The 13,564-nt window shown below is 39.4% G+C and overlaps 1 protein-coding gene across 10 annotated transcripts in view; it reads left to right on the top strand.

The window, feature by feature from the left end:
* The window catches only part of Tjp1 (tight junction protein 1), a 233,112-nt gene that overhangs the window by 192,626 nt on the left and 26,922 nt on the right, over window positions 1-13,564 (top strand). The window lies entirely within an intron of this gene.

Here is a 13,564-nt window from a genome sequence, read left to right as displayed (position 1 = left end):
AGGCCACCCCGCCGCAGCCAGTCACGATCTCCTGACCAACGTTCAGAGCCCTCCGATCATTCCACACAGTCTCCACAGCAGCCCAGCAATGGCAGGTAAAAACAAAATACATTTAGAGTTACTTATAAATAAGATTAGGAGGTAAATATTTCTTTTATTATTTAAGATTGTGTCTATTTTTCATCCTCAAGTTAAAACTTGTATAAATAGAAGACAGTCCTTTTTTTTTTTCTTTTTTCTTTTTAAGAACAAGATGCTAGGTAGTGCGTAGGCAAGCCAAAGAAGTGCTTATCTGTGCTCAGCTCTGGCTGGTAGCACAGAGGCTCTATTAACAGTATAAAGATCTGTAGACATGGGATAGACTTTATTCACAGTAACCACAGTTAAGAGCCAGCCTGTCTGTCATGGATAAAACTACAGAGACGTACATGTGTAATAGAATAATGATTCAGTGAAAGGAGGAACATAGACATAGCCAAGGCTATTCAGGGGACAGAGAAACACATGAGGGAGCTTACCTCTGGAAGCAAAGACACTTGAACGTCACAGAACGAGAGGAAAGAAGGCTGGGCAAGGAGAAGTAGTGAGGAGGTGCTGTCAAAGAATGCCCAGTGCACTGTCACTAGTTGTCATGTAGGAAAGCCGTAAGTATTCTCATCAGATACCACAGTTGCATTCGAGGAGATGTAACTATGGTCATTGCGAGTGATGTACATATGCCCAAGCAGACATATCAAACACCTCAATACATATAATTTTACTGTGACTATATAACATTAAAGAGAAGAGAAAAATTTAGTCTCTTGGCTGAACAGACAGATTAGAGCTAGAAAGTGTTGACTTGAAATTTTATCTGCATGCAGATGTGACTCAAAACTTCAGAGAGTCACAGAAGTTACTAAGAGGCATCAAATGAAGATAGGCCATGCACCAGACGACAGAGAGTAGGAAAGTGAACAGGCAGGAGAAAAGACTGAGAACTTTGGAAGTGCTTATTAAACACAGCATCTGGGCTGGTGTGGTGTTCAGTTGGTAGAGTGCTTGTCTGGCATGCAGAAATGCCTGGGTTGGATGCCCCCAGTAAAACTACACGCTAGAGACTCCTAATCCTAGCACTTTACAGGTAGAGACAGGAAAATTTGAAGTTTAGGGTCATCCTAAATTATATAATGAGTGTCTTAGTGTTACTGTTGCTGGGATAAAACACCATGGTCAAAGCAACGTGGGGAGGAAAGGGTTTACTTGGTTTATACTTGTACATCACAGTCCATCATCAGAGGAAGTCAGAATTAGCTCAAGCATAGTAGGAACGTGGAGGCAGGAGCTGATGCAGAGGCCATGGAGGAATGCTGCTTACTGGCTTGCTTCTCATGGCTTGCTCAGCCGATTTTCTTTCTTTCTTTCTTTCTTTCTTTCTTTCTTTCTTTCTTTCTTTCTTTCTTTTTTTTTTTAATATTTTTTATTAGGTATTTTCCTCATTTACATTTCCAGTGCTATCCCAAAAGTCCCCCATACCCTCCCCTGCACTCCCCTACCCACCCACTCCCACTTTTTGGCCCTGGCGTTCCCCTGTACTGGGGCATATAAAGTTTNCAAGTCCAATGGCCTCTCTTTGCAGTGATGGCTGACTAGGCCATCTTTTGATACTTATGCAGCTCGATTTTCTTATAGAACCCAGGACCACTAGCCCAGGATCAGACCACTCACCGTGGTTGGGCCCTCCCTCATCTCACTAATTAAGACAATGCCCTACACACTTGCTTATAGCCTGAGCTTATGGAGGCATTTTCTCAGGCGAGGCTGCCGCCTCTCAGATGACTCTTAACTTGTGTCAAGTTGACACAGACCAGTCACACTGAGTTTGAGGTCAGCTTGGGACACGTAAGACACCGTCTCCCCCTCCCCCCCAAAAAAAAAACCTGTTAAAGCTGTGCATTCATAAAGGTATCTGTCTTTACTCGAGTAGTAACAGAGAATATTTGGTTTCTGTCATTACATCTTGCTTAGCTTTTAGGTATATGAACGCCATCCATCCTTGGTACACTTCAAGCTATGGGTCTATTATGTGGATTTCAGTCTTTATTTTGCTTGAAATGGTCTTTAAAGGATTATTATGGTGTATCAAATGCAAAATTGATTTATTGTTTTTAATTGATTGTTTTTTACCTGCTGTAAGCTATCTATTCTAAAAAGTCCATATTACCTTGAATGTCATTCTGCTACAGCGTTCTCATGGAGATAGAACTAACATCTCTAGTGGGAGCATGGAGGAGGCAGTCATAACTTAGCACATACTTTAACCTAGAAACTGCAAAAAAGGGAAGAGTAGTAATCAGAGTTTCAAGAATGTAGCTACTTGGAGTGCAGATAAATTCTGAATCATAGGAAGTTAGTTCTCTTTGCTTTCTTGTTTGGTTTGTTACTTTTGTTAGCATGCATTCCCAAGCACTGGGCTTTACTCCAGTACTTCTTCCACCTTCTGCCTCCCTGCTTGTCCTTTTTCCTTTCCTCATACTACAATCCACATGACTGAAACCATGAGATACTTGTCTGTGAGTCTGTTTTATGTCATTTAACATGATGTCAGCTGCTGTCCATTGTCCTATAGATGTCATGATGTGATTCTTTCTGAGTGAATTAAACTCTATAGTGTGTGTGTGTGTGTGTGTGAGAGAGAGAGAGAGAGAGAGAGAGAGAGAGAACACACAACAGAGACAGTCTTTGACTTTATTCTCTCATCTGTTGATTCTTTAACTTGGCTGTTGTGACTAATGTGATGCAACCGTCTAGTTTATTTGGCTTTATATCTGAAAGGGATTCAGCTAGGTCATATAGAAAATCTGTTTTAAACTTCTTGAGGTCTTGAGGAATCTGTGCTGATTTCCATAGTGATTGATAGAGTTTGTTTGTTTTGTTTGCATAGAATTGGTGTGTTGGCCTTTTTTTGTGTGTGTGACTTTTTTTGGGGTAACTATTACACATTCCTTTGAGTGTGAACTTTGTAAATTTGTAGATAACATCATGTTGCAGTGTCAAAGGTTGAATACCCTGGATTTCTCTGTCCCCTGAATTGTGGCCACTTGTTTTTCTTTTCTTTCTTTTCTTTTCTTTTCTTTTCTTTTCTTTTCTTTTCTTTTCTTTTCTTTTCTTTTCTTTTCTCCTTTCTTTCTTTCTTTCTTTCTTTCTTTCTTTCTTTTTTCCTATCTTTGTTGTTGTTATTATGGGGTAAGGTCTCACTATGTAGGACATGCTGGCCTGGCTTCTGTCTCCTCAGTGCTGGGATTAAAGGTGCACCCTACTACTCTGCCCTGCTCTTGTTATCTTCTTGATGGTAGGTAGCCATTAGTGGTAAAATGGAATCTCATTATTACTGTTAATTTGATAGAAAGTTCCTTTTGCTATTTTAGTTTTTATTTAGTCTTGGCAACAACTTGGCATCCTTAACTTCATTTTGAAAACTCAACTAATTATTATTAATATTAATTATCTTCAAATAATATCATGATGTCCTCCTCTCTTTTAGGAGCTTTAAGGATTTTTATATGTAATACCAGTCCTGTGACTTTTTAAAAATTCAACATTCCATTATATAAACAGGAACAGTAATGAAAACGTCTAAAGTAAAAGCTCTTACAATTGCTCAGATGTACACTTTGTATTACACATTAATTTCATGAACTAGACAACTCATCAGAGACCCAGGACATTGACTTAAAGTTATAAAAATGATCATATTTAAATAGAGCATATCCTTTTTAATTGAAAGTCGTTGCTTCTAAAGTAGTTGAAAGTGCTGCTTTCAAAAAAATGAGTTTGTAACTGTTTTAAATATTCTTGTTACTACTGTTTGTTCCTCCTGAAAGAAATGCCTATACCAAACCCTGAGTTCAGGGGCATCTTTTGCTGACATAGCTCATGACCCAGCTCATGACCCTGCCAACTTAAACTCAGATCTTGTGCCAAGATGCTATATTTGGGGTCCAGGCCTTAGAACTGTTATAGCCCACACATAGCATTAGAATTCTCTGAGACTCTTGAATTTAAATGACCAGGATGTTCTGTTTGTAGTAGCAATTTCAAGCACTGAGATGGCTCAATCTGTAAAGCCCTTGCTGTGTAAGTGGGGATCTGAGTTCAAATCCCAAGAGCACATGTAAAGTTGTGTCCTAGTTCTCCTAGGTGAGAGAGGTAGAGACTAGCAAGTCCCCAGAAGCTTGCTGGCCATCCAGCCTGCATACACATGGCAAAACAACAAAAAGACCCATCTCAAACTGGCTGCAAGGAGAGGACTGACCCCAGTCCTTCCCAACAGTTCATCAAGTAGGGATAAAGTATTCAAATATGTGAGTTTATGGGAGCATTCTTATTCAGACTACCACAGAACATAAATAAGAATTTTATTAATGTGTTATTTGTACAATGTGGGGTTCTATAGCGACATTTTTTGTTGAAACATATAGTTTGTCCATATTCAAACATCCATTACCCTTTTCTGTCACAGTTCTTCTTCTTGTCCCTTTCCTCTTCCCAAATGGCCTCCCTTCTACTTAGATGTATATATTATCACTCTAGGTTCCACATATAAAAGATAGCATAAGATATTTTTCTTTACGAGATCGACTTAACATGTGATCTTCAATTTACCCAGCTTTCTGCAGATGAATCATTTCATCTGATGAAATGGTCAGGGTAGTCTGGTGGAAGGCATAGTGATAAGCTTTTCTGCTCACTCAGAATCAAAATAGACAAAATAGGAAATTTGAAAATAGTCAGTTCCAGGGCTGGAGGAGATGGCTCAGTGGTTAAGAGCACTGGCTGCTCTCCCAGAGGACCTGGGTTTAAATGTCCAGCACCCACATGGCAGCTCACAACTGTCTATAACTCCAGTTCCAGGGAATCTGACACCCTTACATAGACATATATTAGGCAAAACAGCAATGCACATAAAATAAACGTTTCTGTAAAAGAAAAAAAAAAGGTCATTTTCTGTATATATGTAAAAGGTAACTATGAAACCCCTTATTTACAGATGAGGAAATGTAGAATGGTCCTGTTGATCAGTGTGATACAGTTCTCCTTCTAAACCCGCCCGTCAGCTCCTCCCATGTGCTCTAGATGTTATCAGAGCAAAAGCCGAATGACATCAGTGGGAAAAGGCTCCCTAAAGGCTTTCTTCAACTGTTTCTTACTAAAATTTTAATAAAAGGTCTGGTGTTTACACCTCTGATCCCAGCTACTTGGGATACTGGGCAAAAGAATATCACAAATTCAAGGTCTGGATACATCACTACAGAGCAAGCTTAAGGCAAGCCTTGATAACTTAATGATATCTGCAGTCTGGTGGGTGCTTGAGTGTTAGAAATATGAGCGAAAGCCTGTCAGCATAGCTATGATCAAGAGAGTGAATTCGGATTATGGGAACAGTTTACTGTAAAGAAGCTAAACATAAAAGAAACAGAACTACAAAGCATTGGCTTCTAGGAGTGATGCTAAGTCTAAATATAAGAAGTACAGACAGCTGTTTCTTCATCTTCTAAGGCAAAGTGCCTGCCAATACAACCTCATGCCCTCAGGCCTCAGGTGGAGCCTTCTTGGAAGGGCTCAGCCTCTGGTCACTGAATGTTAAGAGAATTTACATTGTGTTGCCAGATGAACTTGCAGGGTGTTTGCTGTCTGCAGTGTCTGGGAAGGACATTTGTGGGAGTTATCTCATTTGGAAACCTTGTACTGTGCAGCCATTTGACAGTAGCTTTCATATGGATGCAAACCTCTATCCTATAGGGTTTCCAAGTCATTTCACTCGCAGGTTTTCACTTAATATTGCTCATTGTTGATCCTGATTGCTACTTTGTTTACATAGTAGATAAACCACAGAGCCTCTATTTCTAGTAAAGTCCATTAATGTGAAGTATAAAAATTTCCATCTTTAATAACCATTTTTTATGGAGCTTTTAGCCAATGTAAAGTTCCTCATCCAATTGGGCTATGCTATGTACAAACGAAAAAATAACCAAAACTGGACAGCAGGATGGCTCAGTTAGTTGTAAAAGGGATTTTTTACTGGTGGATCCCACATGCGGGTGGTAGAGAGATGACTCCACAAAGCTGTCCTCTGTTCTCCATATATGCACCTCAGTATTGGTTACAATACACATATGATGTGCACGTGCACTCACACATACACATCTATGTTTCTGTCTTTAGGAGCTGTCTTTACTAGCTCTTTGGAGGGTGTGATGTTTGCTTCTGGACAATAAGTGTGGTTGATAAATGTGTCTGGGAGCCTACATTTAATGCTAACATGTGCATGCATGCATGTTTGTAAGACATGCATATTGCCTGCCATCCTTGTTTCAATTACTAAGTTGGGAAACTTTCCCCTGGTTCTAAAGTTGTCTTATCTCTTCTGTTCTCATGAAGTATTTTTCAAAATCATCCTTACTCTCCTCATGTTTTTATTGTCATGATTAGTCTCCGGAGCAGAGAGGAAGAGCGAATGTCTAAACCTGGGGCCATCTCAACTCCTGTAAAACATGCAGATGATCATACACCCAAAGCAGTGGAAGAAGTTACAGTTGAGAAAAATGAGAAGCAGACACCCACTCTTCCAGGTAAGCCTGGTAACCAAGAAGCCTTTGCTGCCAGAGCAGGGCAATGGTCAGCATTTGCAGAAGATGTTAAAGATCAAGTATTGCTAATAATGTGGAGTTTTCTAAATATACATACATCTTTTCTTACTATGATAAGAGTATAAACCAGTAACTTCATGAATGTTTTTATTTTCTAAGTATAGTTATTCATGTTTAACAGCTGCTTGCGATAAGGGAGGATATTTTCCATCCATGCTCATTAGAAAGATAAATATTACAGACCTAAGGGGTGGCAGAGTGCTCACCACGCTGTCAGGTGACCTTGGGTTCATCACATAGTACTACAGGTATGGCGTGGGGATATTAGATTGACTGCCTTCAAACACTTAAACAAAAGTTAGGTGAATACTGGAACTGTTGGCTTCTATTGTGCCTGCCTTACTCTAGTTGGCTAATGGCAGGCAGGAATGTGGGTATTAGAAAAGACATCTTTGTGTAATGAGCATGGCAATGCAGAGAAATGCATGGAGCCTTTGATAATTGTTTTTCTGTTACCCTCCTTCCTGTCAGTATCTCATGAGGCTTGATAAGTCCTGACAGTTTAAGTCTTCTTTTCTTCTTTTTTCAAGAACCGAAGCCTGTGTATGCTCAAGTTGGACAACCAGATGTGGATTTACCCGTCAGCCCTTCTGATGGTGTTCTGCCTAATTCAACTCATGAAGATGGGATACTTAGGTAATGGAGTTTTCAAGCCACAGTGACCTTTGTATTTATTAGATGTTTCTTAGCGTGCAATTTGAAAGTCATGTTCCTATAGCATTGTGTATAGTGCTTGGAGTACTATGATTAACAACAGCAAAGCAACCATTGTTTGTTTCTTTTACTACTATCTTTTCTTTGCTAGTTCTTAGGTTAGTAACTAAAGGGTAAAGATTTGTTTTCTACTAAGATGTCAGAATGTCCACAAGCTTTCTGTGCCGTAAAGATAAATACTTGATAGTGAGCACTGACATTCTGAGCTGATGTCTGTTTGTTGGTGCCTCCTAATGGGTGACATGTGCCATAGTGTCAGCAGCACACCTTCAGTTGTTTCAGCCAAGAGCATCTCAGTGTGCTGCCTGGAGGAAAAGGACTTCTGATTGAAAAAGCATTCCAGAATTCACTGAGAGTCCATACCACTTACTTACTACTTTATAGGTAGATTTCATAAAATTTTGTGAGCACAATTTAAACCTTCATAGTCTTTAAATCTGTTGCTTTTATCATAAAAAGGACATGATGTCAGAGTACATGGTTTCCTAAGATGCAGTAGATCCAAGAACTCTACCAGCCCTCAGTATTTTCTGTACTAAATAAATACAATACTGCCCGTGTTGTTCCCAGTGCCTAGGCAGAAGCAGAGGCGTCAGAAGTAGGTGAGTAGTAGAGCTTTAGTATTAGTAACAGGTGAGTAAGTGAATCATTCTTGGGATCGCTTGAACTTATAGTAAGATATCAGGGCAACTCCAAAAAAGCCCTGAAGAGCAGCTGCGCAGAGAGGACTTGAGCATGTCTGCAGTATCAGTGGCTGAGCTCTGAGAGTCTTTCATTGAAACAGTTAGTAGATTTGAGGGAAAAGAAACGGATGGGTTTTATTGTTGCATGAAGTTGATATAATGCAGGAAGGGCAGAGTATAAAACCTGTCATTGTCTGGAAGCTGCTGTCTAGCATCGCCTTACCCGAGTACAGATCCACTAAGCCACATCTATCTCATGATCTACCTCATGTGGCGCTCTGCACTAGTCAGAGTTAGCAGAGGATTCCGAAGGACCTAGGACTTTCAAGAAAATATTTAAAGGATCTCTCTGTATCCAGTTTTGTTTTGTTTTGGTGAGGAATCTGTGAGATACCTTTGACTTGGTTAGAAAACAGGATACCAGGACAACCAAAGGATTAAGACCACCTACTATAAAGCTGGTATATACGTTCAGGGAGGGATTAAGGGTTCTAGGAGACCTGACTAAGTATGACCTGTCCAACCTGTGGCCTTTTGATTTTTATGTTTAGTTAGTGAGTTTCAGGTAAGAGAACCAGATGGCTTGACGTAGCGGCACATACCTTTAGTCTCAGCAGAAGCAGGCAGATCTCTGTGATTTGGAGGTCAGCCTGGTTTACATAGTTCCAGTATGGCCAAGGCTATGTAGTGAGACCCTGTTTTGAAAATCCAAAAAAGGAAAGGAAAGGGAAAGGGAAGGAAGAAAGCAAGCCAGATCAATGGTGAATATTTCATACTTAAAATATTTTATACTTAATAAAAGCTGTTGGCAGTTTTTAACTTGTCAGTTCAAAAGTACCAGAATTACTCCCTCAATTCACTTATTCATGTATTTGGCTTTATGACAGGTTCTAATAATTTGGTAATTCATTTATAAATGAAGAGGAAAGGGATCTTTCTGAGTTCCATGCTCAGAATCGTGAGAGTGGGGTACTAGTTCTTAGTTCTGTGGAGATGACAGTGAGAGCTTAGTCAGCAGGGTAGAGCACTTTGCCCAGTGCCTTTTCTGCTCAGCTGTTGTGTAAGTTGTTCTTTAGTATTTGCTCCCAGCATACTAGAGGGACATGTATGCATCTGTTCCTTCACTTCTTCTTAGGGACATAGGGGACAGCGACAGATGTCGGTCTAATCGAGAACTGCTGAATAACCTCAGTTCTTATCTCAAAGTTAAAAAGAGCTGCAGATTAAGGGTACTTCAAAGAGCCAAGCACCAATGACCAAACTTAAATCCACTGTCTTGATTGTAGAGACTATACCAGACACTGCTTGTAACTTTCTCAAAGTAAGAGAATTACTGAATATTTTCTTCTCTTTATATTAAATGAGACTTTTCATTCAGTGGGGTTGGTGTAGAAAAGTAGGGTTTGGTTTTATTTTTTAGCTATTGGGAATTTACCATATATACTTGAGTAAGAATTGGGAAAGACATTGTTTATAAGAATAATTATAGAGTGGTAACAAAAAGCGTTATTTCTTCATCAAATTTAGATACTTCAAAACCTATTTTCTAACAAGAAATTAGAGCGTCTATTAAATCTGGTTTTGAATTCTAGTACTAAGTTTTACTTAATACATAAGTGCTCTATAGGAGGCTTTAGAAGTGATGGTCCTGTATTCCATTCTGAATGTAGCTGTTGCTGTAGCAGCCTGCTGTGACTTTTAACTGTTTGAAATGAAATATCTGTTTTAACAGGCCCAGCATGAAACTGGTAAAATTCAGAAAAGGAGATAGTGTGGGTTTGCGACTAGCTGGTGGAAATGATGTCGGAATATTTGTAGCTGGCGTTCTAGAAGATAGCCCTGCAGCCAAAGAAGGCTTAGAGGAAGGTGATCAAATTCTCAGGGTATGTCAGTATATCATCTTAAGCGGATTCAAAAGTCTTAGGTCATCAGATGCCAGGCATAACAGACCTACTGCTGTGATTAGACTATAATTTATGTACAGTCTCTTGAACCACCTAAGTTTCAAATTAAGAACTGCTTATATCTAGCTTGCATTAGACCGGTCACCTGTCATTCCACCTTTACTCTTGTGTGCTTTTTGGTTATGTTGTTAATGATGTTTTATTGAAGTCATTGCTGTTCAAAGACCTTATAATGAAAACATGTTTTAGATCCCTCTACCATCTACCAAATAGTCTTTTTAAAGTTTAGTTAAACATTTGGATTGTCCAAGGCTGCCAGCCAGCAATTTTGGGTATTATTTTCCCATGAGAGTGAGGAGTCCTCATAAAAATGCTGACCTTTCCTTTCAGACTCCTTATTTCAGAGAGTGCTCATATCCAGGAGGATGGGTGGAGTTTATATCAGGCAAATCTGTAAGCTGCCTGGGTTTCAGCCTTCAAGCCCCACAAGAAAGGTGATCATTGGCAAAAGCCAGGAGAACTTAGGCTAGGAGTAATCTACAACTGGTGCTTTCTCTCCTCTGCTTTCTCCTCCATGATAGTGTTGCCTGCTAAGATAGTGTCTTCATCTGTCTCTCACTCCTCTTTCAATAAAGAGTCTGAACGTTTATATGTGCTCGGCTACTGGTAGGTAAGCTCTGTCCCAGTTTTTAAATAAGAACACCGGTCTATCCTGTGTGGGTTTATTGCTTACTGTTTCCATATCTCCTCTCTTTGGTGCCTGGTGCCTCTGTTCTGGTCTCTTTCTTGTTTCAGCCTTCCTCCTCCCTGTGCTGAATTAAGCCTCCCATCTGCTCTACAGTCTTGTAGCTTTGTGCATCTCTTCTTCTTTCCCTCCTGATTCTTCATAGTCCTCTCTCTCTCTCTCTCTCTCTCTCTCTCTCTCTCTCTCTCTCTCTAAACAAATACCCAGTGGCCTTTCGACCTGGCTTTTTATCCACAACCGAATCTGAATTTTCACAGCCATCACTGACGGAGTCAAGCTTGCCTCACAATTTCTGTGATTTCTTAGCAGCATTTGGTTGTCAGTCCTCAGAAACATTCTCTCTGGAGACTCAGGCATGCGACCCCTGCTCCTGCTGCCTTGACTTGCAATTTTGGAGACAAGTCTTCTTAATGAGCAGTCCACAGCCAGAATCTTCTTTACCATGAGCAGTTTCCTGTGCTTGGGGCCTATCCTCCTTTCCCTTCAACCTTAAGCATATAAAAGTCATGGCACCATCTCTGACTTAGCCGTTTCCCCCTGACGTAGTATTAGGTTCTTGCTAATAGCGTCTGCCCTGGGTGCACTTGTGTTGCATTTGAACACTCCATGGTGACAATGCTGACTGCATTTGAAACTCTAGCCCTTACTTTCTTACCTTACCTATCTCGGGATCCCGATCTGAAGGAGTCAGGAGATACGTCATCTAGAAGCAGCTGCTAAATGGCTCACGCTGGGTTTCCATGGAAACAATCGCAGCATTTGGATTATTTGCCTTTTGGACTTTTTGTTATTATTGTTTTTAATGCATGGAGAAAAATCTCCTAGAGGTATTAGGATTACAGTTGCTTATAATTCTGCTTTGTTATTGGTGACACTCAGGTAGATTTAATTTCAACTTCATTTTGGAACTTAGAAATTTACTAATATAGTTAGATACTGACCTGAGAACCAGATAGCATCCACTACAGAGTTGCTGTTACAGGGGCACCATAATGCATGTCTGGTCTTTTTAACCCTTTTTGTATATAGTTTCCTTTTCAGCAATTAATAAAAAAGCTAGGCCACATGGTACCTATGTAGAGTGAATAGGGATTTTAAATCTAGAGACAGTGAATACATATTGTCGTTTTGAGTCTAAATTACATAGGTTTGTAATAGATTATCTTAATATTAGGTAATATTGTAACTATTCTGAGTTTACATTTTTGCTTACCTTATTTAATTTCATATGTGCTTATTTTAAATTAGAGAGTTTTATATTCCCCAAAGTTAAAAAAAAAGTTCCTATTAAATATATTATTGGCAAGTTAGACTTGGAAAATACTTGTTTTCTGAGTAAATAAATACATTTATAGTCCTAAAACCAACTAGTATAAATTTATACTTTTTTAATTTTAATAGGTGAACAATGTAGATTTCACAAATATCATAAGAGAAGAGGCTGTCCTTTTCCTCCTTGACCTCCCTAAAGGTGAAGAAGTGACCATCCTGGCTCAGAAGAAGAAGGATGGTAAGACACTGCTGAGATGGAGAGAGTTAACCTGGGGGGTTGCAGGGTTGGATCACTTGTTCAAAGCCAATCGGGGTCAGGATGGTAGCAGCCCACAGTCCTAGCACTCAGGAGCCCCACCTAAGAGGATCATGAGTTCACTTCCTTCAAACAAGGCCTTCAGCCTGGCATGATGACCTAGGCATGTATCCCTACTTGCTAGGAAGAAGTAGGTGATTTGAGGTCATTTAAGATCTGTGATTTGAGTCCAACCTGATCTACATTCCAAGTTTCAGGACAGTCAGGGGTACATGGTGAGACTGTGTCTTAAAGAAAGTAAACCATTAAAAATGTAGTTCATGATAAATAATTTCTATTTGAGGATGATTGAATTATTCTGTTAACTTCATTTAAGGTTCTATAGTCTTCCACTATTCTCATCAACAGAGAAAGATAAATATGATCAGCATTTATGGCATTATGATTTAAGTCAAGTGCCAGCCGATCCTTTATAGTCTGAAGAGTATTTGTCTTTGTTAGCTATTGGAGTTATATACAAGGATATGTGGATCGTGGCCAAGTTTTGTACTGGTATTTCCTAAGCAATATACAGAATTGTTAATATCATGTTAAAGAATATATAACTTCTGGTTTTTTTTTTTTTTTTTTAATAGCTTTGGCACTGTGAACAGTTTGGCCAAACACTCCACTTTTGGTTTGTTTTTGTGTTTTCTATATGTTTTTGAGGTGGGTGCTTCGAGTGGCCCAGTGAGGTCGGAACTTACTCTGTTGAAGAGGTTGTTCTTGAGTGCCTGGTCTTCCTGCCTGCCTCTTTTGTGCTAGGGTAACAGGAATGAACCACCATACACAGCTTAGCATGCTCCGTTGGAGCAATCAAAGTCTCCTGGAAGAGCTGGGGAACAAAATTGTTTTTTACAGCATTTGCAGATCAGTTAGATACTATAATAAGGAAACAGAGATGGGACAAATTCATCTTTTTGTGCATCATTTCATCATGCGCCTAATGGAGGTACCAAGATATCCTTTTATCTTTATTCAACATAAATGGTTGAAGAACAACAAGGTAAAATAATTACAGATACACAGTGAGAATTGAGGATGAACTGGGTTATATATGTTGATGTGGGCTTTATCAGGAACATCTTCACAGAATACTTTTTATGCAGATTATGTTTTTTTTTTATCCCAGTAGTTATTAATTAATGTGTTTCTTTTGATTCCTTAGTTTATCGCCGCATTGTAGAATCAGATGTAGGAGATTCATTCTATATTAGAACGCATTTTGAGTATGAAAAAGAATCTCCTTACGGACTTAGTTT

Source organism: Mus caroli, chromosome 7 (assembly GCF_900094665.2).
Source record: "Mus caroli chromosome 7, CAROLI_EIJ_v1.1, whole genome shotgun sequence".
In the NCBI taxonomy this organism is placed as follows: Eukaryota; Metazoa; Chordata; class Mammalia; order Rodentia; family Muridae; genus Mus; species Mus caroli.
This window is presented reverse-complemented; position numbering and strand designations above follow the sequence as displayed.